A 16,084-nucleotide genomic window follows, 5' to 3' on the forward strand; every position below is an offset into this window, starting at 1 on the left:
CGCCGTCAGTGCCAGCCACCCACCCACAGCAGGGTAGATGGACTAGATGGACTTGTGTCTTTTTTCAACCTCACTTACTATGTAACATCGCCTATGATGTAGAGATGCACAGAAATATCTGGCAAAAATGGTGCTATATGCATTTTGTCGATAAGAAAAAAAAGTTGCCAAAAACGCACCGATTTTGCTGTGATTTTACTGTGCTTATGGTGTGTTTTTCATAGATCCTGTCACTCAAAAACTGCATCAAAAACTTAACACGGGTGCGCTATTAATACGTTCTTGCTGTGTTTTCAATGCATGCATTCAACAGAGAGGTGCATTTTTAGTGTGTTTTTTTTTTTTTAACTGACCAAAAATGCAGCAAGCAGGATTTTTAACACAAAGACAGAAATGCAACGGACCGAAGGATACATAGAATTTAAAGTGATACATTTTTCTTGAGCTTTTCTTGCGCTAAAGGTGCCAATAATGGCTGACAAATTCATATTCATTTAAAATTCATGATATTAATTAAAAAGTCAACTATAATACAATTATATATAAAAATATATATTTTTTTTAAACTGTCATTTTCGGGTTTGGTTTTCAGACAAGTGCATCCTATATTTTCGGTACCAAAATTTCCATTTGGGGCACCTCTATTATGATGTGATCATTAAATAAAAATGTGGACCCATTCTGGGGATCCTTGGTGTGCTGGTGACATACTTCTTATGCCCTGTACACACGATCGGATTTTCCGACAACAAAACCGTGGATTTTTTTCCAAAGGATGTTGGCTCAAACTTGCCTTGCATACACACAGTCACACAAATGTCGGAAATTCCGAACGTCAAGAGCGCGGTGACGTACCAGCTGAGCAAAATGAAGTTCAATAGCCAGTGTGGCTCTTCTGCTTGATTCCGAGCATGCGTGGAACTTTTGTGCGTCAGACTTATGTACACACGCTCGGAATTTCCGACAAGTTTTATTGACGGAAAATTTAAGAACCTGCTCTCAAACATTTTTTGGCAGAAATTCAGACAACAAATGTTCTATGGAGCCTACACATGGTCTGACTTTCCGACAACAAGCTAACATCCAACATTTGTTGTTGGAAAATCCTATCGTGTGTACAGGGCATCACTCTCGCACATGCATATGGACGTATTTTAAAAAAAAAACGTAAAATTCTATACGTTTAAAAAAAAAAAACGCAAGTGCAAGTACACCCCTGTGCTGGTGGTTGCGCATGTACAGCATTTTCTGTAAGGTATTCCTATTGGCAAAATATGCTGCTGTAGCTCCCAGGCAGCACAGCAACAGATGTATTATACTCTCTACGCCAATACCTTGTAAGTTATGGCCATGTACAAGAGGCTTTATGTAAGAAAAAAAAAAAACATATTGTTTAAAATTGAAAAGCTTGCAAAATGTGTCTCAGACATGTCATATTTGTTTTATTAAGGAAGAATGCATGGAAAGCATTATTTTCCTTAGAGGGTCCTTGAAAGAAATGTAATGCTTCCTAAAATGAAGTGTATTTCCCTTTAAATATGTCTGTGGCAGTGTTAAGTGTACTTAGGAAAGGCGCTGAGAAGCTTCCTAATAGAAAAATGACGATTTTCCAAGACACAATTCACTGCTGTTTCCAGGCAACCCTACACAATGCGAACGTCGATGAGCTTGGACAAGAGAAGCGGCCACTTAGACATCTCGATTGTATAATGGCATATTATCTGTTAGTTGAGAACAGACACTCGGCGAGCCTTAACAGCACAACGGAGGTCAGGTAGTCCATTCAAGGTCACCAATACCCAACAACCACCAGTGTAGGACAAGGACAAAACTAGCTGCACAGCATCCTCAAAAAAGCTCAACTCTAGGCAATATAAAAAAAAAAAAAACCCTTGAATTGCCCCCCTCCATAATGCAAAGGTTAAATGCTTATTAAGTTTGGAGGTTGTGGAAGAGGCTGTAGTATAGGGCTTCTCAACCAGAGTTCCATGGATCCCTGGGGTTCCTCCAGAGGTTCCATTGAGCAATGAGCAATTTCTGCCTCTCAGATAAATTCCCACTGACGCCATTGATCTTTTCGACTATCTGTAAGGGGGCAATTCTTCCCAATGCCCACAAGTGTAAGAAGCCTTCTTCCAGACCAGAAAGATATTTTAAGGGTTCCTCTGTGTTAAAAAGGATGAGTAAGGCTGCTGTAGTGCTTACCATCTTTTTGCTACAGTAGGCTCCCTTGATCTGCTCCACCAGTCCCCTGAAGCTTCCTCTCTATGCTGCTCTTGGCCACGATCACATGTTCTCCCCATTCACACACAATGCAGGACTAAGAGCCCTGCTTCGTACATGATGATGCCAGGGGACTGCCCAAAGCCCTGAAGCCTCGGGGAGAAGAGAGCAGCAGGGAGACAGGTAAGTAATATAATCTTTCATTCTAAGCTCTAGACTTGGCTCTGGTTCACCCCGGTGCAATTTGTCATGCAGTTCAAAATCTCATGACAACTCGCACTTCATTGCTGGCAATGGAAACAATTAAATCATTGGGACTCATGAATGAATGAGTGACTTGTATAGCGCTACCTATGCGAACTGAATCGCCTCAGGGCGCTTTTTTTGCCGCCGGTGTCCATCTGCGGTATAGCACGGTCCTTTACCCCATGGTCTCAAGTCGCAGCGACTTTGAAAAAGGTTCCTGCACTACTTTTTTGGGATTTTTAACACCTTTTTCTGTCACTTTATTTTAACAGCTTTGGTTTTTCTTTCCTTCCTTCAGCCTACTAATTAAGGGGAGTGGTTAATTGGTCACAGGTGCTTGAGGCCTATATAACCTTCTGCAGAACTCATTGTGAGCCTGCTCATCTTTGAGCTTGCTGGAACTTAGACCAAGTGGAACTGGACTAAGTGGTGAGTTAAAAAACCAGAGTAGAAAACAAGAGGTTGTAACAGGGGTCAAGTACCTGTGTAGGGTGAGTGTGTACCTGTTTATTGTAAGCATATAAGTGCTGCGAGTACACGAGGCTGTATTGAGTATTAGTGTCAGATAGTACCTGTGTATTGTGAGTACCTGAGTGTTGTCTATGTAGTGTGTGTGCATCGTTAGTACTTGTGTATTGTGTGTGTGCACGCTGGTCTGCGAGTGCCTGTGTATTGTCTTGTTGAGTATTAGTGTCAGGAAGCTAGTTGTTAGGTAATTTGGACAGGGTATAATCCCCAATCCTCATTAAATTAGTAGGTACGATGCCCGGCGGGTGTGGAGACTCTTTGTACATCTTGCGGCATTTATACGTTTCTTGATCATGTGATCGAGGGCGAATACTGCTGTGCAAAATGTAAGCACATTGTTTCCTTGGAAGCCCAGGTTCTGAATCTGGGGAAGCAACTGTCAGCACTGAGAAGTCCCTCCATACTAAAGGAGAGCCAGGAACGTACACGGCAGGTGCCGGCAGGGGCCAGCACAGAGGCGGGTGGAGACAAAGAGGTGCAGGCACTTGGAAAGAGTAGATGGGTGACAGTCAGGAAAAGTAGAGGGGGAAGTGCCAGGGAGGCCCATCCATGGCTGGAGCATCCCAATAAGTACGCTCCATTGAGTGACATTGGTGAAACCAGTCAGAAACCAGCACTGCTGGAGCTGAGAGACTCTCCTAGCTGCCATGGGAAGAACTCCAGTGAGAGTGGGGGGAAGCGAAGGGAAAGGAAAGACAGATTCTGGTAGTAGGGGACTCAATTCTTGGAAGGACAGAGAGGGCAATCTGTAACAACGTCCTGAAGCGCAGAATTATATGTCGTCTACCGGGCGCTCAGGTTCGGCACATCACGGATCTTGTGGACAGATTACTGGGAGGGGCTGTGGAAGACCCGGCTGTCATGGTGCTTGTTGGCACCAATAACAAAGTCAGAGGCAGATAGAGTGTCCTAAAGAACGATTTTAGAGACTTAGGAGCTAAATTGAGGAAGAGGACCTCCAAGGTAGTATTCTCAGGAATACTACTGGTACATCGAGCCACATCAGAAAGGCAGAGGGAGATTACTGAAGTAACCAAGTGGCTGAAGAGCTGGTGTAGTAAGGAGGGGTTTGGGTTCCTGGAGGACTGGGTCGATTTCTCAGTCGATCACAAGTACTATAGAAGGGACGGACTGCACCTAAATGAGGAGGGTACAGATCAGCTGGGAGTAAAGATGGCCAAAAAGTTAGAGGGGTTTTTAAACTAGGCGACAGGGGGAGGGCCCAGAGGTAGAGATAGTCAGTACGGAACATATTCCAGAGGGTGGTATTGGAGGCATTAGTGGTAGGTTGACTAAAGCACATAAACCCAAGGTATGTATAGTAACAAGTCCTAGTTGCAGTCTCTGAATACCCAATAAGACGATAATATGTGACCAGTCTAAACTACGTAGCATGTTGACCAATGCCAGGAGCCTGACAGACAAGATGGGTGAACTAGAGATACTGTTGTACGAGGAGGATTTGGATTTTGTGGGAGTTTCAGAGACTTGGTTCAACAGCTCTCATGATTGACTGGCAACCATTCAAGGGTATACCCTTTTGCAGGGATAGAGAGGGTTAAAAAGGGGGAGGGGTATGCCTATATATCAAAAATAATGTACAAGTGAATGTGAGAGATGACATCACTAAAGGAGCTAGGGAGAAGGTGTCATCTTTATGGGTAGAGCTCCAAAGGGATGAAGTTAAGGGGAAAATAATACTGGGAGTATGCTATAGGCCCCCTAACCTGAGGGAGAAGGGGGAGACGGATCTCCTATCACAAGTTGGATTAGCAGCAAGGATGGGAAGGGTTATCATAATGGGGGATTTTAATTTTCCAGACATAGACTGGGCGGAGGGAACCACGCATTCATCTAAGGCTCGCAAGTTCCTAAATGTCCTGCAGGACAATTTCATGGTTCAGATGGTAGACGCATCAACTAGAAATAAAGCGTTACTGGATCTACTGATTACCAACAATACAGACCCAATCACGGATGTTAAAATACGGGGCAATTTAGGAAACAGCGATCACAGGTCAATTGGCTTCAGTGTACTGTAAATCACACAAACAGGAAACATAAGGGGAATACAAATACACTGAATTTCAAAAGAGCCAACTTCCCTAAACTACGAACCTTGTCAGAAGGCATAAATTGGGATAAAATCTTAGGAACAAAGAACACGGAGGAGAGATGGGTTTGCTTTAAGAGCATATTAAATAAGGGCATTAGCCAATGCATCCCATTGGGTAATACATTTAAAAGAGCGAACAAAAGTCCTGGATGGCTTAACTCCAATGAAAAAATGCATATAAAAGCAAAGGAGAAGGCCTTCAAAAAATACTAGGTTGAGGGATCATCATCAGCATTCAGACTTTATAAAGAATGCAAAAAGAAATGTAAGGGTGCAATTAGGGCGGCTAAGATAGAACACAAAAGACACGTAGCGGAGGAGAGCAAGAAAAATCCCAAGAAATTCCAAGAAGTATGTAAACAGTAAAAAAGGGAGACAGACCATATTGGCCCCATAAAGAATGAGGAAGGACATCTGGTTACAAAGGATGGGGAGATGGCAAAGGTGTTGAATTTATTCTTCTCCTCAGTCTTCACAAAGGAATCGGGGGGGCTTCAGTAACCTAAACTGCAGTGTTTATCCTTATGACACATCACAGGAAGCACCGTTATGGCTAACAGAGGACAGAATTAGAATTAGACTTGGGAAACTTAACATTAATAAATCACCGGGACCAGATGGCTTGCATCCGAAGGTACTTAGGGAACTCAGTCAAGTAATTGCCAGACCATTGTTCCTAATTTTTACTGACAGTATACTGACTGGAATGGTGCCAGCTGATTTGAGAAAAGCCAATGTGGCACCAATATTTAAAAAGGGCCAATAATACATCCCTGGGAATTACAGACCAGTTAGCCTAACATCAATAGTATGCAAGCTCTTGGAGGGGATGATGAGGGACTATATACAAGATTTTAGTAATGAGAACGGTATCATTAGCAGTAATCAGCATGGATTCATGAAGAATCGTTCTTGCCAAACCAATCTATTAAACTTCTATGAGGAGGTGAGTTGCCATCTAGATAAAGGAAAGCCCGTAGACGTGGTCTATCTGGATTTTGCAAAAACATCTGACACAGTTCCCCATAAACGTTTACTGTACAAGGTAAGGTCAGTTGGTATGGACCATAGGGTGAGTACATGGATTGAAAACTGGCTACAAGGGCGAGTTCAGAGGGTGGTGATAAATAGGGATTACTCGGAATGGTCAGGGGTGGGTAGTGGGGTTCCCCAGGGTTTTGTGCTGGGACCAATCCTATTTAATTTGTTCATAAAGGACCTGGAGGATGGGATTTGCTGTATTTGCTGACGATACTAAACTAAGCAGGGCAATAACTTCTCCGCAGGATGTGGAAATCTTGCAAAAAGATCTCAACAAATGAATGGGGTGGGCAACTAGATGGAAAATGAGGTTTAGGGCCAGTTCACACCACATGCGGTCCAGTGCGTTTTTTTTTCTGCATCAAAAATGCATGGAAAGTAGGTTATATGGTTTTTAATGGCATAGTTCACACCAGTGCAGTCAGTTTCAGTGCGTTCCAGTTCCAGAAAAAAAGTAGAACATGCTGCATTTTTTCTGCACCGGACTGTACAGTAACGCTGTAAAACGCATCGACAACGCATCGAAAAAATGCACTGGAATGCACCGTAACGCACATAAATGAACCGAAAACGTACTGCAACACACTTGTCCTTATTTAAGGTTAAGAAAAAAGAGGGGGGAAAAAGGCAATTGACTGCATCAAAAACGCACAAAAAAACGCATCAAAAACGCACTGGAACACATCAAAAACTCGCATGCAGAAAAGGACCTGGAACACATCCGGACTGCGTTTCTATGGTATGAATTGGCCCTGAATGTAGAAAAATATAAAATAATGCATTTGGGTGGCAAAAATATGAATGCAATTCATACACTGGGGGGAGAACCTCTGGGGGAATCTAGGATGGAAAAGGAAATGCAATGCCAAGCTGCTGCTAACAAGGCAAACAGAATATTGGCATGCATTAAACAGGGGATCAACTCCAGAGATAAAGCGATAATTCTCCCGCTCTACAAGACTCTGGTCCGGCCGCACCTGGAGTATGCTGTCCAGTTCTGGGCACCAGTCCTCAGGAAGGATGTACTGGAAATGGAGCGAGTACAAAGAAGGGCAACAAAGCTAATGAAGGGCCTGGAGGATATTAGTTATGAGGAAAGGTTGTGAGCACTGAACTTATTCTCTCTGGAGAAGAGACACTTGAGAGGGGATATGATTTCAATATACAAATACCATACTGGTGACCCCACAATAGGGAGAAAACTTTTTTTGCGGAAGGGAGTTTAACAAGACACATGGCCACTCATTAAAATTAGAAGAAAAGAGGTTTAACCTTAAACTACATAGAGCGTTCTTTACTGTAAGAGCGGCAAGGATATGGAATTCCCTTCCACAGGCGGTGGTCTCAGTGAAGGGGCATCGATAGTTTCAAAAAACTATTAGATAAGCACCTGAACGACCACAACATACAGGGATATACAATGTAATACTGACATATAATCACACACATAGGATGGACTTGATGGACTTGTGTCTTTTTTCAACCTCACCTACTATGTAACTGCGTATGTTCAAATTGTATTAATGCCTTATCCACTAATAAAACTTTTCTGTTATAAAAAAAAAAATGTGACTAGAGTTGTTCTAGAGCCACCCTGACCATTTTTACGGGTCTCTAAAGATGCTTCGCCGATGCCTGCAGTGGTTCCTAGGCTCACTCTTTCCTTCAGGAGGTCCAGGATCGCAGTAAACAGCTATACCATTGAGAGCAGGAGGAGATCCAGAAATATTTGTTCCCCGATGAACCCAGAAGCAACGTGATTATCTCTTCCGGGTTCACAGCTATCATTCCCTGGCTACTGTAGCCTGGGTAGCAGCTAATCGAGCACAGTTTATTAGTCCATTAGCAAAGCCTTCTTAGGATGTAAAGTATTCTCATCTCATCATGTTCCATTGAGTCCCAAGCCCCACTCCACAGAAGTCATGGTTTCCGTACATTGCACTGATCATGGCTAAAAATCCCGAAAGGGTTGTATGCAGTTTGGAATTAATGATAACATTATTTATAATATTGGGCTATATTTGCACTATACTCCAGTGGTTCTGGATGTGCATCTGATCGATGAGGCGCAAAGGAATGATCTGCATGGCAAATTGTCCTGAAATGAGGAATAGTCCTCCTATTTTTGGGATACGTGATGGAATGAGACATACCTTCTGTTCTAAAAAGGCTTTACAAATGTTAGAATTGGTCATATTTCACAGCTGTTTGTATCTCTAATGGACACTGGACTTAAACTGATTAAAAATAGGATTTTTGTACTTAACTGTAAAATCCATTTTACAGGTAAGTACATCACGGGACACAAAGCAGGTTATAAATCATGACGACCTGGGTTATGTGCCACCTACTGGTGAATGGACACTGGAGGAAACAAACAGAAAGGAAGTCCTCGCCTACATAACCCCTCCCATAAAGGAAGCACTTCAGTTTTGTAGCATGCAATGAAACCCCAAAAGAGGGGAGGGACCTCTGTGTCCCATGATGTACTCCATGAAATGGATTTTACAGGCAAGTACAAAAATCATATTTTCTTTTTTGTACATTATGAGACACAGAGCAGGTTATAAATCATGACTAAATTAATACATTCTCCATTGCCCCAATGATGACGTCCCTTCGGACGGAATGCATCCGGCAGAGTAACAGCAGTGATGTCACGCCCGCGGGGGTGTTGGATGCAATCTATGCAATATGCTGGGGCGTTTTTGTGAATTGATGTCGATTGCACCTCTTCATCAATAAAGAGCCAGCCTGATTGCAGTTTTTTAAAGTGGCTGTAAACCCTCACACACCACTTTTCCCAACAGTTAAGCCTATAATAAGGCTTGTAGTCAGAGTCTTCGAGTGAGAAAGTGATACTCCTAAGCACCAAGGCCTGAGGTGTGCCTTGGCCTGACTGGTCAGTATGCCTGAAAAGAGGGCATACCCTGAATGTAAGAAAAAGTAATATGAGTATGTATGAAGATTGGGGGAAACGGGTGGGTGGGAACCCAGAAACACAGACGAGCCCCGGCCTGACAGAGGAGGAGGCTTAAATAGCCCTCTCAGATTCCTCCCACAAATACAGGCTAGCCTCCAGCTAGCCTTTCCACTTACCTGTAGGTACTGGAAATATCTCCTAAACTTGCACGGTTTAGGAGATATTTACCATATACGCTTGTGCCGGCGTCATCAGTGCATGCGCATCGAAGAAAGCAGCCTAATGCCCCCTACACACGGTCGGATTTTCCGATGGAAAATGTCCGATCGGAGCGTGTTGTCGGATATTCCGACCGTGTATGGGCTCCATCGGACATTTTCCATCGGATTTTCTGACACACAAAGTTGGAGAGCAAGAGATAAAATTTTCCGACAACAAAATCCATTGTCGGAAATTCCGATCGTGTGTACACAAATCCGACGGACAAAGTGCCACGCATGCTCAGAATAAATAAAGAGATGAAAGCTATTGGCTATTGCCCCGTTTATAGTCCCGACGTACGTGTTTTACGTCACCGCGTTTAAAACGATCGGATTTTCGGACAACTTTGTGTGACCGTGTGTATGCAAGACAAGTTTGAGCCAACATCCGTCGGAAAAAATCCATGGATTTTGTTGTCGGAATCTCCGAACAAAGTCCGACCGTGTGTACGGGGCATTACAGTGGTCCAAGAATGACTAAAAAAATGTAGAAATTTCCATACCTGGAATTCAGCTTTAAACCATCAGCATACAGGGAGTCTTCCCTGATGAAATCTTCTAGTCTGGTTATTACAGCTGCACTTTTATCGACTCCAGAGGCCGGAAGAGATTACAAATTGCCAGTGTTATCTGACCGCTGACACGGAAGCATCATGCGGATATTATCAGCACAGAAAGCTAGCGGTAAGTGGAGATAGCGGGAGACTGGCAGGGAAATCTGCACTCCGATGCAACCATGCGGCAAACGCTCAACTCTCCTGACCTGACAAACAACAGCGCCATTACTGATAAGCGATAAAACCAGAGCTCGGCCGCCTGGGGATGGCAGTGGAAAGGCAGGTGTGTGAATTGTGATTTTCCAAAACGGCAACCTCTCAACTCACTGCAAAAAAGATGACAAACACTACGGACACAGAGATGTCATAAGATGTCCTAGTGAACTGATCAGGAGATTCCCAATGGCGTCACACTTGGGTGCACTTCACTTTCATTCTCCTGATTATAGACTAACGTCCTACAAGAATACAATCTTCAAAGCAAACATTCATTACATTGAAGATGAAGTTTAATCTGCAAATATTATGGCTTCCTTGGTTCCTCCCTCCCCCTCATCAACATGCTACTAAAAAATTAGAGGTGCACCGAATGCAAATTTTGGTGTCGAATATGCAAAATACACTTGGCCGAAAACGACAATTAAAAAATATTTATATTTTTATATAGAACTGTATTATGTTCGACTTTTTAATTAATATCATGAATTTAAAAGAATATGAATTTATTGTCGGCCATTATTGGCACCTTTAGCGCAAGAAAAGCTCAAGAAAAATGTATCCCTTTAAATCGGGGGTCTCAAACTGGCGGCCCTCCAGCTGTTGCAGAACTACAAGTCCCATGAGGCATTGCAAGACTGACAGTTAAAAGCATGACTGGCTCAGGCAGAGGCATAATGGGACTTGTAGTTCAGCAACAGTTGGAGGGCTGCCAGTTTTGAGACCCCTGCTTTGAATTCTATGTACAGTATCTAAGTGAGTAACGGCCCCAAACACACCTCCAAGACGACCACCGCCTTGCTAAAGAAGCTGAGGGTAAAGGTGATGGACTGGCCAAGCATGTCTCCAGACCTAAACCCTATTGAGCAGCTGTGAGGCATCCTCAAACAGAAAGTGTTTGAGGATGCCCCACAGGGGATGTTAGATGTGGATGTAGACAGGATGTCTCTAACAACCACCAGCTCCATGATGTTGTCATGGAGGAGTGGAAGAGGACTCCAGTGGAAACCTGTGAAGCTCTGGTGAACTCCATGCTCATGAGGGTTAAGGCAGTGCTGGAAAATAATGGCGGCCACACAAAATATTGACACTTTGGGCCCAATTTGGACATTTTCACTTAGGGGTGTACTCACTTTTGTTGCCAGCGGTTTAGACATTAATGGCTGTGTGTTGAGTTATTTTGAGGGGACAGCAAATTTACACTGTTATACAAGCTGTACACTCACTACTTTACATTGTAGCAAAGTGTCATTTCTTCAGTGTTGTCACATGAAAAGATAGAATAAAATATTCACAAAAATGTGAGGGGTGTACTCACTTTTGTGAGATACTGTGTGTCTTCACACTGGTCCATTGTGCTTCTTTTGTGGTGTTAAAAATCCTGCTTGCTGCATTTTTGGTCAGTTAAAAAAAAACAAAATGCACCAAACACGCAGCTCCCTGTTGAAATGCATTAAAAACGCAGCAAGAACGCATCAATAATGCACCTGTGTTACGTTTTTGATGTGGTTTTTGAGTCACATGACCTATGAAAAACACACTATAAGCATAGTAAAATTGCGGTAAAATCCTGGCAAAGTTGCGTCAAAGCCGCGTGCATTTTCAGTGCCATTACCGACACCTTTTTCTCTTATCGGCAACATGGCGATAACACCATTTTCATCTCTAACTGAAATTATTAAAGTGGCTGTAAAGATAGAAGGTTTTTTATCTTCATGCATTCTCCTTTATTACATTTTGCATAATAAACAACACAAGTTGTGGCAGACGCAATAAAGGAGTGGCTCAAGAAGAAGCACATTAAGGTCATGGAGTGGCCTAGCCAGTCTCCAGACCTTAATCCTATAGAAAATGCATGGAGGGAGCTGAAACTTCGAGTTGCCAAGCGACAGCCAAGAAACCTTAAGGATTTAGAGAAGATCTGTAAAGAAGAGTGGACCAAAATCCCTCCTGAGATGTGTGCAAACCTAGTCACCAACTACAAGAAATGTCTGACCTCTGTGATTGCCAACAAGGGTTTCTCCACCAAGTACTAAGTCATGTTTTGCTTGGGGATCAAATACTTACTTTACTCACTGAACTGCAACTCAGTTTATAACATTTGTACCATGGGTTTTTTTCTGGATTTTTGGTTGATGTTCTGTCTCTATCATTTAAAATACACCTGTGATAAAAATTATAGACCCTTCATTTTTTTGTGGGCAAACATACAAAATCTGCAGGGGATAAAATAATTATTTCCCCCTCTGTATATGTAAAATATTAACTGTGCAATATAATAAAAACAATCACAATGCAGATGACGGAGGTCGCCACAACAGCTTGGACGTCCAGCAGACCTACTGGTCCGGAACCAAGGCAAGTACTGGGCTGTCCCGCTAAAAATCAGCTTTTTTGGAAATCAGACAACACTAGACAGGGGGAGCCATGCGAGGGAAGCTCACATGAAAGCTGAATAAAGATTGGCATTTTCTATATGTCCTTGGCATCCTAAAGAAGAATTCTGACCAACCAATGTTGTCTTCTACCAATCAGTGTTACCAGTGGCGGCTGGTACTCAAAATTTTTGGGGGGGCGCAAACAAACTGAAAAGTTCTGAAAAAAAAAACCCCATCAATTGCAGCCTCACGGTACCAAACGCAGCCACTGTGCCATCAAACGCTGCCACTGTGCCCACCAAACGCTGCCACTGTGCCCACCAAATGCTGTCACTGTGCCTATCAAACACTGCCACTGTGCCCACCAAACGCTGCCACTGTGCCCACCAAATGCTGTCACTGTGCCCATCAAACGCTGCCACTGTGCCCACCAAACGCTGCCACTGTGCCCACCAAACGCTGCCGCTGTGCCCATCAAACGCTGCCACTGTGCCCCAAATGCTGCCACTGTGCCCATCAAACGCTGCCACTGTGCCTCAAATGCTGCCACTGTGCCCCAAATGTTGCCACCGTGCTCCAAGTGCTGCCACCGTTCCCCAAATGTTGCCACTGTGCCCCAAGTGCTGCCACTGTTCCCCAAATGTTGCCACTGTGCCCCAAGTGCTGCCACCGTGCCCCAAATGTTGCCACCGTGCCCCAAGTGCTTCACTGTGCCCTGAATTCCTTCACTTTGCTAACATACAGCTGAGTGAGAAGTGAACGCACAGCGTTGCGCCCGCTTCTCACATTTTTGGGCGCCTATTGCCACTGTGCCCATTAAATGCTGCCACTGTGCCCCAAATGCTGCCACTGTGCCCCAAGTGCTGCCACCGTGCCCCATATGTTGCCACCGTGCCCCAAGTGCTGCCACTGTCCCCCAAATTCCTTTGCTTTGCTAACATGCAGCTGAGTGAGAAGCGAACGCACAGCGTTGCGCCCACCTCTCACATTTTTGGGCGCCTATTAGAGCCTATGGCTCTAATCAGGGGCTTCCAAAAAACACCCCCGCCGGTTTAATTCAGATGCCCGGCGCCCGAAAATGGGCGGGCACCTGAACAGGGGGTGTCAGCAGCGACCATAGATAGATTAAGGAGGAGTGGTGCAGGAGAGGGGGGGGGGCGACGCTTCTGCGCCCTTTATGGAGGCACCGCCACTGAGTGTTACCATTTATTACATAATTATATCCATTGGGGATGACAGGTTCTCTTTAAGTCCATCCATTGTAATAGAATTGGAAATATTATCATTACAGCACCCTGACCCGCACTAGGCAAGGAAAACCAGATCTATGAACTGAAGAGGACATACCTCTGATTACAGGCCGAGCTTCCTGGCAGATGTGGATGCAGAAGAGAAGACAGGAACCAGAGTGGAGACAAAGTCTTTAGGAAAAGGTTTCAGATTGCGGTCATTGCACCAGCAGGAGACTCAGAAACACAACGATCCTGTAGGAGAAAATCGAACATCAAGGTAAAGCGATGAGAAGGAAAGCATTACTAAGACATATACGCGCCAACCCAACATTCTCCAACTTCAGCCATAAATAGTGAGATAAAAATGAACAGCCTATTGAAATACTAAATATAGTCATATTTTGCTTAAAATCAAGAGATTTCACTTGCATTGTTTTTTTTCTGCCACTAGATGTCCTTAGCCTGATGGCCAGCATCATTCAACCCACTTCCTCCAAGCCCAGGTCATTCCAGACCAGCCTTTCTCAACCTTTTTACTCCAGGGGAACCTTAATATAATTTTCAGGTATCGGGGGAACCCCTAATAAAACCCATTCATTGAGGGTCAGTGGGAACGATGCCCCTTACTTTGGTGGTCAGTGAGAAGAATGAACCTTTTTTACAGTAGTAGTAAGAATGGGCCCCTTACAGAGAGCTATAAAGATCATTGGTGTCATACCACTGGCTCCTCCAAGTGACATCGGCTCAGAACTATGTAGGCACCATCGGGGGAACCCCTAGCCACCTCTGGAGGAACCCTGGTTGAGAATGGCTGTTCTAGACAGTGAAAGGAGAAGCACACCCATACACACACTCACTGTCATTCTGCTCTCTCCTCCTATCAGCATGCTTTATGTCAGCAAGTAAACTGACCAGTAACATGCAAAATCTGGAATATTGCTGCACTCCTTGGTATCTTTATTGAAGCACTAAAAATCACATCACAGGTATGACTGGAACAAGAAAGGTAACATGTTTTAGGCTAAAGTCAGCGCTTACTCAAATCAAAAAGTAAACTGATCAGCATTTTGTGCAGCTTCTTTCTCTCACCCTCCAGCCCTGCTGTACAGGGACTGCAATAGGCTGATACCAGGCCAGGTTCAGGTACTTACAATGCATGCATGGAAATAATATATTTAGAGATGATTACAGAGCTGCATTAAAAGAGAAGTATGGCTTTTTTTTTTTTAATCACTTCCATACCGGGCCGATTCTGGCACTTCTCTCCTACATGTAAAAAATCAGCATTTTTTTTTTTTTTCGCTAGAAAATTACTCAGAACCTCTAAACATTATACATGTTTTTTTTTTTTTTTTTTTAGCAGAGACCCTTGGGATTAAAATGTTGGTTGTGGCAATTTTTTATGTCACGCGTTATTTGCAGTAAAGTTGGCCTAATTTCTTTGTATATAGTGAAAGATGTTACACCGAGTAAATAGATACCCAACGTGTCACGCTTTAAAATTGTGCACAATCGTGAAATGGCACCAAACTTTGGTACTTAAAAATCTCCATAGGCGGCGCTTTAAAAATGTTTACAGGTTACCTGTTTAGAGTTACAGAGGAGATCCAGGGATAGAATTATTGCTCTCGCTCTAACGTTCAGGGCGATACCTCACATGTGTGGTTTGAATGCCATTTACATATGCAGGTGCGACGTATGTATGTGTTCACTTCTAAATGCGAGCACAGAGGGACGGGGCACTTTACTTTTTTTTTTTATTGGTTATTCTATTTTTTTTTTTTTTTGGACGTTTTCCCTTTAATTTTTTTTTTATCACTTTTATTCCTATTACAAGGAATGTAAACATCCCTTGTAATGGGAATAGGGCGCGACAGGTCCTCTTTACAGCAAAATCTGGGGTCTACAAGTCTCCACAGCTCTCCTCTAGGCCAGAAAGCCTGAAGTAAATAAAAAAAATGAAAAAAAAAAACGATCTTGGCTTCCCAGCTGAGGCAACGGCAGTGTTTACATCTGCCGAGGCCAGACGTGACGTCATACCTCACATGTGTGGTTTGACCGCCGTTTACATATGCGGGTGTGACGTATGTATGTGTTCGCTTCTGCATGCGAGTACACTGGGACGGGGCACTTTACTTTTTTTTTTTATTGGTTATTCTATTTTTTTTTTTTTTTGACCTTTTCCCTTTAATTTTTTTTTTATCACTTTTATTCCTATTACAAGGAATGTAAACATCCCTTGTAATAGGAATAGGGCATGACAGGCCCCTTTTACAGCAAAATTTGGGGTCTATAAGTCCACACATCTCTCCTCTGGGCTGGAAAGCCTGAAAAAAAAAAAAAACGATCTTGGCTTCCCAGTTG

At 43.5% G+C, this 16,084-nt stretch overlaps 1 protein-coding gene across 2 annotated transcripts in view; it reads right to left on the minus strand.

The window, feature by feature from the left end:
• FAM168A (family with sequence similarity 168 member A) overlaps nucleotides 1-16,084 on the minus strand; it is a 220,393-nt gene that overhangs the window by 145,982 nt on the left and 58,327 nt on the right. For both annotated transcript variants that reach the window (XM_073612769.1, XM_073612768.1), the window contains exon 2: nucleotides 13,836-13,972. The gene's annotated coding sequence lies outside the window, so the exon portion shown is untranslated. The remainder of the gene's footprint in view (nucleotides 1-13,835; nucleotides 13,973-16,084) is intronic.

This window comes from Aquarana catesbeiana, linkage group LG02, assembly GCF_042186555.1.
Source record: "Aquarana catesbeiana isolate 2022-GZ linkage group LG02, ASM4218655v1, whole genome shotgun sequence".
Classification (NCBI taxonomy): domain Eukaryota; kingdom Metazoa; phylum Chordata; class Amphibia; order Anura; family Ranidae; genus Aquarana; species Aquarana catesbeiana.